Source organism: Hakea prostrata, chromosome 7 (genome assembly GCF_041222555.1).
Source record: "Hakea prostrata isolate BN-2017 chromosome 7, UWA_Hpros_2, whole genome shotgun sequence".
Classification (NCBI taxonomy): Eukaryota; Viridiplantae; Streptophyta; class Magnoliopsida; order Proteales; family Proteaceae; genus Hakea; species Hakea prostrata.
This window is the reverse complement of record NC_142606.1, coordinates 63,446,556-63,461,418: the sequence shown is the minus strand read 5'-3', so window position 1 is coordinate 63,461,418 and position 14,863 is coordinate 63,446,556. Positions and strand designations below refer to the sequence as shown.

The 14,863-nt window shown below is 36.4% G+C and overlaps 1 pseudogene across 1 annotated transcript; it reads left to right on the top strand.

The window, feature by feature from the left end:
• Positions 1 to 7,488: 7,488 nt before the first annotated feature.
• Positions 7,489 to 13,282, top strand: LOC149011659 (uncharacterized; annotated as a pseudogene). The gene is made up of 9 exons (XR_016174737.1): positions 7,489 to 7,846; positions 7,961 to 8,080; positions 8,221 to 8,288; positions 11,124 to 11,232; positions 11,319 to 11,388; positions 11,548 to 11,605; positions 12,478 to 12,713; positions 12,826 to 12,877; positions 12,967 to 13,282. The product of XR_016174737.1 is annotated as an uncharacterized LOC149011659 (transcript).
• The last annotated feature ends 1,581 nt before the right edge of the window (positions 13,283 to 14,863 follow it).

Sequence of the window (14,863 nt, the reverse complement as noted above, 5' to 3'; positions counted from 1 at the left end):
AATAGAGGTTGACGTGAAAATGCTGACATGGCATTTCCCAACATTTTAATTCCTTCTTATTATAGAAGTGGTCTCAATACTCCTTGATCGGTTTTTGAGGCTAATGCCTTCAAAGGGCTTTTTATTGCATGAATTGTGCTAGAAATTTTCCACCTTTTTTTTCTTGTTGATGATACATTTCTCTTTTGTAGCTCCACTATTGAGGATGTGTGTATGAAAAATGATATCAAAATGACAATTAGAGAATACAAGTGGTTTTTTATTATTTTTTATGTTTGGTAATTTTTTTTGGGTACATAATAATTTATATTGTATTTTCGAGGACAAACATGGGGATCCTTGAATGCATACTAAGGAATAAATCCATACATGTCAAAACATTTTATATATGTCAGATTACTGAATTACTTTAAGGCCTATTTGGTTACATGAGTTTGGAGATTTCAAATATCTAGAGATTTTAAATCTACAGATTTCAAATATATGGAGTCATAATTCATAAAATTAACTGTTGGGTTAACCTAAATTGTGGAATGAAATATGTGGGTTCATCTGTGATTTTTGTGAATGTGCAAATGTTTAGCGCTTTTATGGTAGGGGTGAAATCTTTGGATTTCACCTCATACCCATAAATCTACAAATTCACGTTCTTAGTGTAAAAGGATGAATCTCTAGATTTCATGAATCCAGGAATTTTCACAACCAAATCGATATAAATCTCGCATTCATGAATCTAGAGATTTGAAATCTCTAGATTCATGTAACCTGTAACAACCCCCGTATTTCTAACCCGGAATCCGTATTGCAAGTCCGAGAACCCGAAGGTCTAGTCGGATTAATTTGTGGAGTGTCCAGATAAAAGTCCATGATCCATACCCTAAATCGATGGATCTGGATTCTCTTGTTGAAGAACCTGCCTTACTGGGAAGTTTGATCTCTGGTAGAAGGCGTGTGGTATTTGGAGATGTCCGGAATGAAGGTAAGACCCCCCATGTGTTGATTACGGCTAGGTTGTGTTTGGGTTTCAACCCCCCTGAGCAAAGCACCCTTATATAACAATATACTAGGGGGAGATTGCTAGTGGCGGTTGATTGAACCAAGCGACCACCACCGATTTGCTTCTTTGGAAAATGCCCTATTTTGCCCCCTATTCGTTATAAATAGCATCCATCGCCCTATTAACGCTTATTATGTTCAGGATTGCTATTTTGGGCGATTAGGCAGCAGTGGAAACGTGCTGGAAGGTGGGCGAAGTGTTGTTAGTGTTCTGGAACCTTTTTCCTTCTATTCTTGGTGATTCTGGTTAAGGTAATGAATCTCTATTTGCTATTCTCTTCTTTTTAACCTCTAATTGATATGAACACATCCCCATTTTGTTAGTGGTTACCCAATTGATTAGTTGTAGCTCCCTTTCTAATGTTCTTGATGAGATTCTATCCAGAAACGAATCCCTGCATTTGTTAATGGATGGATCTAATCAAGGGGAGAATTTTGGGTAGTTGATCTTTGTTAATTTTAGGGTTTTGTTCCACCCCTTTGTTATAGACCTATTAAGTTTGAAATTCGGACTAAGATCATCCCAAAATGGATTGAAATCGGATGATCAAAAGTCTAATTTTCGGAGTTGGAAACTTTCTGAAACAGGGGCTGTCGCTTGTGGAGGTCGCTCAACCTAAGCGACCAGCTGGTTTCCAGTGACTGTGTAGGTTTGATTTTGGATTTGTTTTGACTATTGACTCTTATACATTCTTGTAATCCTATGGCTAAGTGTCCTCTGTTTCTACTAAAAATCTTATAATTATTATTGGATTGCAACTTAAAAAGGTTCTATTAAATTACAAGGTAAGGACATGCATTCTTATTTATATGCAATTACATATACATGATGATTCAGCTGTTCTATTTACTATTCTTTGATCATGTAACTTGTTGTAATTGTATAAAGCATGTGAATCTTATAGTATACTTGTTGTTTGTGGTGTTCCTTGATGTCTTTCATCTTTTATGATATTGCACAATTGTTCATGGTATGATAAAGAGTGATGTAGTGTAGTTGTGATGGAAGGGGTATTTCAATGGGATATATTGGCTGGAGATATCAGAGAGCTGTGGGACACATGCTCATTGATGCCTCTAGCACTACCATGATTATTGGATGACATACCTAGGAGAATTTAGAATTGCATGGCTAAGTACCCCATATGTTATTACCCTTTCGGCAAGGGAATTGAAGTTGGGTGACCCGTGACAATGGTGATGTGACTCTGTTTCATCCTACAACGGTAACCAATCCTGTGCAGAGACTCAATGGTCCATTATTGGTCATGCAATGGTAGGGTTGCATATGTTAGGGTTGGGCTCATGGACGTCCAAGGAGCTGATCGGGTGTCGTGAGGAGTCATGAGAGCATCCGCCCCAATAATATGTGAATGATCATAGGGTTAAGGAGTGGAGTCCAATAGCGGTAGCTAGTCCTTGAGGGTTCTCACTCCTAAGTTGCGAAGGATACTGAACCTAGTTGGTTGGTGCCATAGGGGAAGTATCTGGACTTCATATAGTATGTTACTATTATGACTTGCATTGGATTAGAAACTCCGACATGCGTCAGTACTCATTGCCAATGGTCGTGGTGAGAGAGTGTTGACTTAACCCCCAGCCATGGTTTGAGAGCCAGGTGTGGACTTACCCCTTTGCCCAGGATCCCTACAGAGGTAATCAGTCCTTGTCGGATCAGAGTGATTAGACCTACCCATAAGAGGGCTGGTGTATATCTTAAAGCATGTCAACTGTTAGAGACTTGCATAGTTAGATCTTAGTAGCATTCATATTTCTGCATACCATCCATATCATTTCATATATGCATTCATGGATTGTATTGACATATATATGAGAATTGTCTATTCCTTACTGAGTTCATCAGAGCTCATTCCTTTCATTTTATATATTATATGAGTGTACAAATGGCAGCACAACGTCAGAAGTTGGAGATGATTCGTATGAAAGAGCCTTCTCGTATGAAGTTGATGTAGCATAGATAGTGGTACATGAACTTGCAGAGCATAAAGCCTCCTGAAGATGCTTGGTGTGCGCTTATAGCACCCATTGATGGCTGACGGAGGCAAATTGCCAAGATTTTGATAATCGTATGGAGAAAGATTGAAGGACCCCCTTTACTTGCTAATTTAGAAAACCAGTTTTTCGATTTAAAATAGGGTGGATGAAGTGGAGAGGTGTGTCTGGGGTCTTATGTGATCGGCGTATTCCATTAAAGCTTAAAGGAAAATTTTATAGGACCGTTGTTCGACCAGCTATGATGTATGGTGCAGAGTGTTGGGCTGTTAAAAAGAATCATATAGATAAACTCAGTGTAGCAGAAATGATGATGCTAAGATGGATGAGTGGCAAAACTAGAATGGATAAGATAAGAAACGATTATATTAGAGTTGGGTTGGGAGTTGCTCCCATAAGTGATAAGCTTAGAGAAAGTCGTTTGAGGTGGCACGGCCACGTTCAACGGAGACCTATAAATGCTCCTGTATGGAGAAGTGATATAATCCATATTGAAGGAACTAGAAGAGCTAGGGTAGACCTAAGATAACCTTAGGAGAAGTGGTGAGAAAAGATATGTATAGCTTAGGCCTTGTATCTAGCATGGCCTCGAACAAAACTGATTGGATGGCAAGAATCCATGTAGCCGACCCCATTTAGTTGGGACAAGGCTTATTGTTGTTGTTGTTGTTGTTGTAGATTTAGAAAAGAAAACCGGAAAAAAGATTATTTATTTTATTTATTTTGCTTCCGCTGAACTCGATTCTACATTTTGATTCTTGATTCTTTCCTTTGATTCTTTCTTAGATATTTATTGGAGTATTTGGACTACTGTAACCTTTTTATTAATTATTGCACTTATTCTTGCTTTTGATTGTCTATACTTATGTTTATTATTATTGATGGGTAAGACCGTGGATTATGTGATGGTTCACTCCCATGGGTTGTCGGGCGGATAACCGAGACCGACGGATGGGGTATGACATAACCAAATAGGCCCGAAAATCTTTCGTGAGATTTGAAATCTCTAGATTCATGTACTTCAGCTACATCATAATCAGGAGCAGAACCAGAATTCAACATTTGGGGGGCAGGGGGGGCGAAGAATGAAAGTCTAGATCACCTTCCTGTTGGAAATGCACTAATGTTTTTTCACCACAAATATTATGTGGACCCTTATAAGACCCACCGGGAGTCCCACCTTTGAATTTGATGTGTCCTAAAAGAGTTTAGCCACCAGTAATGGATCATGACAAAGCTCTGGTTAGTTTCAGAGTTTAAATCGAAAACGATAATGGAGAGAAACGATTCAGATACCTCAATTGTGGGTGAATATATAGTTTATATAGGGTTATCTTCTTTCCTTAACCGTTGGATTCGTTCGTGCTTCTTCTTGGTGACCGTTCAATAATAAGGGTTTTACCCTTATTTCAGAATTAGTGGTAGTTACCTTCTAGGACACGATTGTCCACCTTGTATTAGTGGCAATTACCCTTTATAACTCAATCACCTATCCCAAATTATTCGGGATCACGTTCATCTCCATAATTCACCCTCATGTTAGTTATTGATTTGAATTCTAGACTGACCCTGACCGGGTTTCTTGACTCGACCATGGTTGAGCTCGTCTCCAACCGGAGTCAATGACACGACCAAGGTCGAATATGTTCCAGTGTTATTTTATCCTCATCAGAATTATTTTATTATATTAAGGCATATGCCCACATATATTTTGTGGGGCCCACGCATATTTGAAAAAAAATAATATTGATAATGATATTTTTTTTGATAAAATATAGGTAAATTAAAGTAATAATACAAAATGAAATGACACATGACTTTCAACCCTAAAAGTTAGATACAAGCCAAAATTTTATTTGGTAGAAGATGCAAACCAATGGTAGTTAGTTACCTTACTAACTAGACACAAGATTTTTTTTTTTCTAAATTTCTCTTAACCTACACTTATAGAAAGAGAAGAGAAATAAATAGGAAGAAAAGAGTAAAGATGAGAGAGGAAAGAGGAGAGAATAAATAGAGATTAAGGAGTTAGTTTCTAATTAGGAATGGCATTTTGAATACCTAAATAAGATTATTTTTTCAAAATTTCCTTAACCCACAAAAAGAGAAGAGAATAAATAGGAAAAAAAATGAAAGAAAAGAGAGGAGATAATAAATAGGGATTGATGAATTTATTTTTAATTAGAAATAAGATTTATATCTATTATTTTACCTTAAAAAATTATTCTCAATAAATGGGAGGAGGCATGGCCCCTCCCGCCCCATGTAGGTTTGCCTTTATCTATTAGCTTTCAATCTTCCAATTACAAGACTCGTAATTACAAGTATAATATCGGATACAAGTTCCAAAGTGGGGGTGATATTTTTACAATCCCAAGTGTAGGTTCAAAATCATCCATCAATCATCTTGCTAATCTACAAAGACATGTTTGTAATAATATATTGGTTGATTGTAGGTTTGGTCAAATGGTCTCAATCACATTAATCTAAGCTCAGATTTCGGTTGGATCCTTCTAATATTGCCAACAGAATAGATAAGCTCGATTTTGTGAGTTTACTCGTAATCTTTTAGGCCTATTTGGTTATATGAGTCTTTAGAGATTTTAAATCTATAGATTTCAAATCTATAGAGTCATAATTTTTAAAATTAAATGTTTCGTTGTGGAATGAAATTTGTGGATTCATCCTAAAAAACTATTTGATCGACGTGATTTTTGTGAATGTGCAAATGTATAGCTTTTTTGAAATCTCTGGATTTCCCTCGTTACCCATAAATCTACAGATTCACGTTTTTAGTGTAAAAGGGTGAATCTCTAGATTTCATGAATCTAAAGATTTTTACAATCAAATGGGTATAATTCTCAGATTCATGAATCCAGAGATTTGAAATCTCTAGATTTAAGTAACCAAACAGGCCTTTAGATTCTCAGATTCATGAATCCAGAGATTTGAAATCTCTAGATTCAAGTAACCAAACATGCCCTTAGAGGTTTTACCCATTTGATCTTTAAAGCCAATTTTTATTTATTTATTTATTTTTTATATCAATTCTCAATCTCTATTTTGTGTATTAAGAGAAAAATAAATACAATAATCTATTTTATTTTGTTAAAAAAAAAATTGGAAACTTTTGTTCATAATAAATTACATAATGAAGTTTGGTATGTTAAAATGGGAATATGATAAAAGATTGACAAATGTAAATTGAGAACAAATCATTAAGTTTTGAGAGTGAGAAAAGTAAAAAAGAATAGTTTTTTTTCTAAAAAAATTGTATATTTACTATTATATCCTCAATTTAAATTTGAATTTTAAGTAGCTTTCACAAAAATGAATACAATGAGTTTTTCATCCTTACGGATACTGGAGGTTTTTTTTAAACAAAAATATGATTTAAAATAAATATCAAATACATAAAAGATATATAAAATATTAAAAAATGAACACTAATACAAAACAAAACCCTTTATTAATATTTAAATATGATTTTGCATTTTATAAAAGCATGGTTATGTGGATTTTTTTTTTATTTTATATGATATTTGATTGATTTGATTAGCACTAGGACAAAGGCAGCTATCCATTGATTTGGGGTCTATATTAATCAACTTTAATGATAACCTTGTTACAGTCGTGTACATTTAATTTTATTTTTTTGGTATTTGAGGTTCATCTGGGCCAGCTTGTGCGCACATTGATTACATCCTCAGGGGGATGCTTGTAGTTTGCAAGGGTCAAACCCATGACCTTTCCACTAAGAAGTATGGATCTTACCACTTTACCAACTCTGCATTGACTAGTTCTGCACATTTAATGTGTAAGACTATCAAGCCAAACATTTTTGACCGTCGGATCAAAATTTCGGTCGAGATTTGATCTCAAGGACGGAAGCAATTCCCTTCAACGATCTCAACTATGTGTAAGTTGATCGAATTTTTATTTGCAAAACGGCTGCTGGCTACTGTCAAAGGTATTGATTTGCCACTTCATTACAATATGATTTAATGGTTGAGAATCAAATTATGGGTGTATTTGTAAATGATTTTTTTTTAATTTTTTATATTTAAAATTTAAAATTTTATAAATTTACAAAATAAGTCCTCGGATCGATCTACCCGATCCCAAACCCCCCATTTCTCAAGCCCTAGGTTTTGACGGCAAGATTCAAGCTCGCGTTATTGGAGTTTAGAAAGTGTAGTCATAGGTGGTATGTTAAAGCGGTTAAAGATCCAACTTTCCTAGGAGAAGTCTTGGGTTCGCACCCACTCTGTGGCATTAATATAAAAAAAGCTCCCTTGAGGATGTAAATCGTGATGCGCGCAAGCTGGCCTGGATGAACCACATATCAAAAAAAAAAAAAAAAAAAAAAAAAAAAAAAGAAAAAAAAAAAGCAGCTATTTTTAACTCTCTCTTATTTTGAGGAAAGAAACGAAACCTGGTTTTCCCTTATCAACTTCTGTTCATCGTCGGAAGTTTGAATGTTTCTTCCTTAACCTGATAGAAGGAAATTTCAATTACATACATACGCAACACGTCAAGAAACGAAGGGAGAACGATTGCCCCAATCTCAGAATAAGCGGGCGTTCCTGGAATCGTTCGCCGTTCGATTTCGTTTTGCCTTTGAATTGCTCTATCTGGAACTGCTTCTTCACTGTCTGTGAGGGTAGTGTACCTCTTTCCTAATTTTCCTACTCCTTCAAATCGAAAACCCTAAACCCAAGTAGCGAAGGTTTTTCTTTTCTCTCTCTGCAGAAACTTCCCCTGCTCGGTCACAATGGTATGTGAAATTCGATTGTGATGACGTTTATTTTGTGCAGATAACATGCTTGTCTTAATGATTTCCTTTACTGACTACAGTTCTCCTTTCTTATTCTTTGTTGATCTTCTTTAGCCGCAAGGAGATTATATCGACCTTCATCGCAAGCGACATGGCTATCGCCCTGATCACTTCGAGCGCAAGCGAAAGAAGGAAGCTCGTGAAGTTCACAAGCAATCTTCTATTGCTCAGAAGGTATTCTCTATTTTATTTTTTAAAATGTCTATCGCTTAACTTCTTGTTATTGCTTTTCCTTCATTTTTGGTTTCCCTCTTGAAAATTTGTTTTTGTTTTCTCTAAATTTTAACATATTAAGATATGTTCCTTTGAATCAGGCCTTGGGTATCAAGGGTAAGATGTTTGCGAAGAAACGTTATGCCGAGAAGGCTTTAATGAAGAAAACGTGAGTTCTGTTACGTTTCTATAGCTTTGTGGTTTTAAAACGTCTTAAAGATTTTATTTTACTATTTGATATCCTCCTGCGTTATCTTTTATTGTCTAGCTTTGACTTTTATTTGGTTTCCAAAACGAAGCGAATCCTTTCATTTTAGAACGGTTTGGAGAGATGTGCACAACTTACAGTGTAAGAAATAGGTTTTTTGTTATTGAACCTGAGCTAGTTTTTGTTTAACTTTAGCTGCTTCACTGCTTTCGGCAAGTCTAGTTACTGCAAGTAGGATATTGCTGGAGTAACTGAGGTCTATATGGAGTACAAATTTAAATGTCTATCAAAGTTGCATTTCATTTCTCTTCATCATCATAAAAATAAAGTACCACTTCGGAAGTTTCATAATAGAGTTACAGTTTGCAAATTTAGCATTGAATGTCAGGGGTGCACTTGTATGTTTTGCCACAATTTCATTGATAAGATTTAAGAAAGAATACTTCTGTGACAAGTAATGAGATAGTAGAAGCTACAGTGCTGTAAAGATTGAGAAGTAATCTATTTGGGTGGTCTACTGGGTAATTGATCCTGAATATCAATTGTAGATCGTGGAGTATCTGGAATTTTATGTTCCTCTTCTGGTACCTACTCGAAATAAATTACCGAGTCTTCAAGCCTATGAGATTGTTGCTTCAACTCAAGCAGTGTAGATTTTTTAAGTGGAACTATAGGATTGTCAAACCCATAGGATGGATTTGAGCTGTTAATAGATATTGAACTTGCTTTGCCTGTCTGTCTGTTTTCATTTAACTTGCTTTTCCTATCTGTCTGTTTTCATTTAACTTGCATTTCCCAACTCACTGGTGGTCTTGGTTACTCCCGTATGTTTCTACTGATTGTCAAATGTCCATGACTTTTGGTGGTCCACTATTGCTCAGGGAACACCCATACGAATTTAGTTGAAAGTTGCTTGCCTGTCTTGAAGTCGGAATCTGTCCATAACAAATGAATGACAAGATGGATACCATGTATAGAATGTTGCTTTCTTCTTGAGGATCTGTAGGAACCCATGCATGGTAGGGCCCTTTGGAAAACCTGAGTGGTTGCCCTTGTCAATAATCTCTTGGCAATGTACTACACTAATTGTAATTGTTCCCTCCACCCCCCCCCCGCCCCCAAAAAAAAGAAGGATTAAATGTTGGTTCCCTTGAGATATCTTCTTAGGAAATGCCATTCTTTGGGAGGTATCATTGCATTAAGTTAGATTTTTTACTTTGGAATGGTTAAGCTTACTCCAATAATGATGATGAGTGAGGTCATACAAAAATAACCATCATCTTTAATCTGGTGAAATTTCTTCATGCCAATCTAAATTGGAAGTGGTTGCTTTGGTCTCGGCAAAACATGATGCATTTATAGATTGGAGAAGGATCCATTAAGAGTCAGTAGCGTGGATCTAGGGTGAGTAGTGGTTGGGTTATACCTTCCTCAGCTGTTTGGTGTTAATCGGTAGTGAATTATTACTCAAGTTGGAACAGCAGTGTGTTAGGGTTTGTTTTCTAGGTTAGATGAGGGGAATTTGTTTACTGAAATTTTCAGATGAGGCTGCAACTTGGATCTAATTCTTCTAGTGCTGTGAGGGTGATACAATCCAATTATGGTATTCTGTTAGTTGGATTGGTTTATGGAGATTGTTGTGGATGACTTCCTGAGATGGGTGTGTTGTTTAGAGGATTTAAAGAAATAAAGTGGGTTGGGGATGATCAATTATTGGTGAGATTATCTTGACAGTTTAAATGAATGAATATGTTCCTGGGAGAAAGAAAAAAGAGGAAGATAGTAGACAGGAGAAGAGAAAAAATCAGGTTTGGGTTGTCAAGCTAGGATCCCCAAATAGGATTCAGTGTCAAATCCTTATGCAACTCTGATTGGTAAAAAAAAAAAAAAATTCCCGAGTACTAATCCTGTGTAGTATTATTTCTACTGTATAGGTCTGTAATCTATTTCGATAAACCCAAAAACAAGAAGCCTAAGGCCTATAAAAGCAAATCATGGGTCAAACTAAGGTTTCCTGAGCCAATATACCCATCTGGACAATTTCTGTTGCATCAAAACATTTTAGGAAATATTCTGAGTCACAAGATGTGATAGATGATGCTGGTCATGATGATGACCTTAGTGGTGGTGTGGATTTTCTGGAAGGGGAGTGGCAGTAGTAATTGAGCTAACAGTATACCTGAGTAGAGATGATTGACAATGGAGATTGGCAAGAATTGGAAATAGATAAGAGAGGGGCTGCGAAACTTGTTTTCTTAAGCCTTGAGCAAATCCTTCACTTCTGGAATGGGTCTCTAAATATTCATCTTTTGATCTGGTTTAACTGTGGCCTTCTCTCCTTTTTTGTTTGGTATACTGTAGAAGGAAGTAATCATGTCTAGAAACTTGTCTAAGAATCCTTGCTTCTGCTTTTAACCTGTCATGGTTACCACTCGGTCCTTTGTATACCCTCACTAGGTATTCCTGTCCTTCAGCCAAAGCATGGGTCAAGTGGCAGCCTACTAATTTTGTGTTAGAATCAATTTTTGTAAAGTTGAAAGGAAATTAAGGCATCTGGATCAGGTGTGGGATTAAGGGACTAATGAATTGGCACCTCCTTTTCAGCTTTGTCAAAGAGTCTGATTGTTTTAGTTTCATTGTATTGCTTTTGAATTTAAAAATTATGGCCTGTTAATATTTTCACTGGTTAGGCAACTGCTTCATATCTCGTGTTACTCTACATTTGTTGGAAGTTCTGTTAGTTTTAACCTCAGCCTTTCAACTAGGTTTGTAGTAAGATTCTTTATACTTTGACAGGCTTGCTATGCATGAAGAATCATCAACTAGGCGTAAGGTGGACGATGAGGTTCATGAAGGAGCTATCCCTGCTTATCTTCTGGATCGTGAAACAACAACAAGGGCAAAGGTTTGTAGTTCATGTCAATCAGCTAGTTTTCTGTGCTGCTTTCATGCTTGCACGCATGTGGATGATAAAATCAATGGTTTATCCAGGTCCTTAGCAACACTATTAAGCAAAAGAGGAAAGAAAAAGGCAGGCAAATGGGATGTTCCACTGCCTAAGGTAGGTTTATCTTTTGACTTTTGGACTGCTATTATTATCTATTCATGTCACCAGACAAAAGGCTAAGTTAATAGTTTGCGTTCACTTGGTAGAATTTTTTAATCAGTACACTTCTAACTCCTGGAGATCATTATAATGGGGAACTATTTTTCCCTGCAGGTAAGACCTGTGGCTGAAGATGAGATGTTCAGGGTTGTCAGGACTGGTAAACGGAAAAGTGAGTTTCCTCTATTCTATTTTTATTCTTATAATGATTTGTAAGTTTTTATATTTCATTTTGTTTGATGTTGTTTCATATTTTCCTTTTATTTTTACTCTACATTTTGTTTTTGCAAATTTTGACTTCTGTTAGTCTTAAGGTTGTTAGGTATTTTCCATTCATGCTGGTGTACATGTTTGTGAGCTTATTTGATGTGATGAGATGAGATGAGATGATTTTTGGACTTCTTTTCTCCAACATGCAAACATGGGATTTTGGTTCCTTTTATCTGTGTACTAATTGTACTTAGCTATAGGGTTCTGAGACAGCAGACTTTGGGATTGATGGGTAGTGAGATTGAGAAGCCTAGAGTTGGAAATGCAACTTAGAAGTAGTTCTAATAGGTGACAAGATTGAGGAGGTTACTGGGTGAGGTGAATGCCTGTTTGAAGCAGACAATTTTTATGAAGGAAGCTGTTTTTTTTAATCAAATGAAATGAAAGATATTGTTTGAATCAAATTCCGAGCTTAGTGTACACCATATAGTAGAGATCTATTTGAAGGTTGACATGGATGCTAACCTTACGAAGGACTTGTCACTGCATGTATGATTTGTATCATTATTTAAGAATTGAACTAGAACATTTTCAGGGTTTGTTGCATTCCCATGGAAGGAGTCACAAAACAGAATCAGACCTATTTTGTTGTCTCCAGTGGATGAAAATAAAATTATTTTTGTTCTTGTTTGGTATATGTATTATGACTCGCTTGCATGTCATTCCAAGCTGGGATTAATATAGAGTTAATCCCCTCTCCTTTCTTCTGGGCATTGTCATCCCCTTTTGCTGTTAAAAATTGATGAAAGTTTCCTAACATTTTTTATTTTGCAGCAAAGCAATGGAAGAGGATGATAACCAAGGCCACATTTGTGGGACCTAGTTTTACAAGGAAGCCTCCGAAGTATGAAAGATTCATTCGTCCTTCTGGCTTGCGGTTCACCAAGGCCCATGTTACACACCCTGAGCTTAAGTGTACATTTAATCTAGAGATAATAGGAGTGAAGAAAAATCCCAATGGTCAAATGTATACTTCTTTGGGTGTTATGACCAGGGGAACTATCATTGAGGTAATATTAAGGCCTAGCCTTGGTAGTTCTTTTGATAGCTTCCACTCGTTTAAACCTTCCTAAACATATTTCTCTGATTAATGAAAATTTTAAAATTTTGCCATTTCTGCAGGTGAATGTTAGTGAACTTGGTCTGGTTACTCCAGCTGGAAAAGTAGTGTGGGGTGAGTAGTCTTCTTGTATTTGAGTTTGTTCATATTTGTTCATGTTTCCTTGTGTTAATGCTTCTGCTAATGTTGGTTGATGGTTACAGGAAAATACGCTCAAGTTACAAATAACCCAGAGAACGATGGTTGCATCAATGCTGTTCTGCTAGTTTAGAGGAGTTTTTAACGCTTGGTATCATCCCTGTATCTCATCTAAAGAAAAGATCCTGTTTTTGTAATATGAGAGCAACCCAAACTGTACTGAACAATAGAAATTCTATTATTTCAGTACAAAGAGTAGAGTGGTCTGTCTACAAGTTACAGGTCCTACTCCTTTTTGAGTACTTTAGGTATTTTGTTCGGCAAGAATTTCCGAAGAGAATATAATGAATATCCCACCCAGGCTTCTTTCTGTTTGTAGTCCTGTGGTTTGCTTACAAGTATGATAGCTGTAGATCAGTAAAATTGCTCATTAACATATAATTTGCTAAGGGCAGGTATGTATGTAAATCGATGGTAGAAAATCCGCATTTGTTTGTGCCTTTGTTTAATTGATTAAAAAATCTGTATTGAAAAATTGGTGGCTTTGGAAAACCATCTGAATCTGCTTATGGTGTTGGTTTAATCTTATTTGTTCTGTTGAAAGGGATTCTGAGTACGCAATACAAAATTTTACCTCTTTGGTCCCTGACGCCCTATTCTATTTTGTGACGAGTGTAAATTGATTTATTTAGTTTCATACTAGAAAATAGTTACAATAAAATCAAGTAATTTCTCCCACTTGGCCTCTGAGCAAGCAATGGGTCGATCCAAAGTTACCAACCAACCATCAAATCAAATTTCTCCCAACAACTTTGACACTTTACATGAATAAAACGGTTGAGTCCACTTATTCACATTACACATTACAAAGCTGGCCTTTGGATACTCATACTTTTTAGTTTAGATAATCAATTGAAACGATCTGGCTTAAAGCAACCACAAGTGTGGGCTACTCCCATCCCTACCAAAAAGAATTAATCATATTCTGGGTGATGAATGTTCCCCAGATCAAATCTCGGGTAAAGATTTTACTGTGAAGAAATCATGCAACCTCACCCTTCTCTAAATTCTTTGTTTCATAATCTTGCAGCAAGAACATGACATTGTGGAGCCATTTTCAGAGGCCGTCAGGTTTGATTAGACTCCAAGCCATGAACTTGTTTCTCGATGATAAAACATCTAAGATGTAGTATAAAGACAGATGGGTGGATCAGAACTTCTCTTCCTACCATAAGTGCCTACTCTATTATTTCTCTAGATCAAGACATAATCCATTTTTTTTTTGTGTAGAATCAAGACATAATCCATTACTCTAGTTACACACAATTTTAGTCCAACTCTAGTTGGTATATACTAAAAACTTTACATATAACAATAATTATCTAAGTAACACAGAATCATGGACAAAATTAAGATACTAAAATATTCTGCAATCATAGAAATATGGTTCATCTTAACCAAAAAAAGTACTCTTCCCCATAACTCCCGATCCCAACACAAATAATTCAACTGGGTGGTTGAGAAAAATGAAACAAACATGGTTAGTTCACTTACAGCACTAGAATCTTGGCCAATAACCAGAACTATCAATTCTGGTTCAAACTTCTGAACAGCAGAGACAACCAATTCATTCATGGCGTACTCATTTCCCCCCATTAGGTAGACATATATTCAGATTAAAACCTAACCCTAGCCCTTCACCATTTCCATAATGTACATCGATGTCAATTGTCACAACCTACTTGCAGCCAGAGTCTAAAGCCAACTGAACAGCAAGACCAGCGTTGTTGAGGAAGCAATAACCATCAGCTTGTGTAGGCTGAGCATGGTGACCTGGAGGACGTACTAATGCATAGCAAATCTTCCCATACCCATCTAATATGTATTTCATTGCTGATAGTGTTGTACCAGCCGCAAGAAGGGAAGCATCCCAAGAGCCAGGGTTCAAGAAAGTGCCCGCAC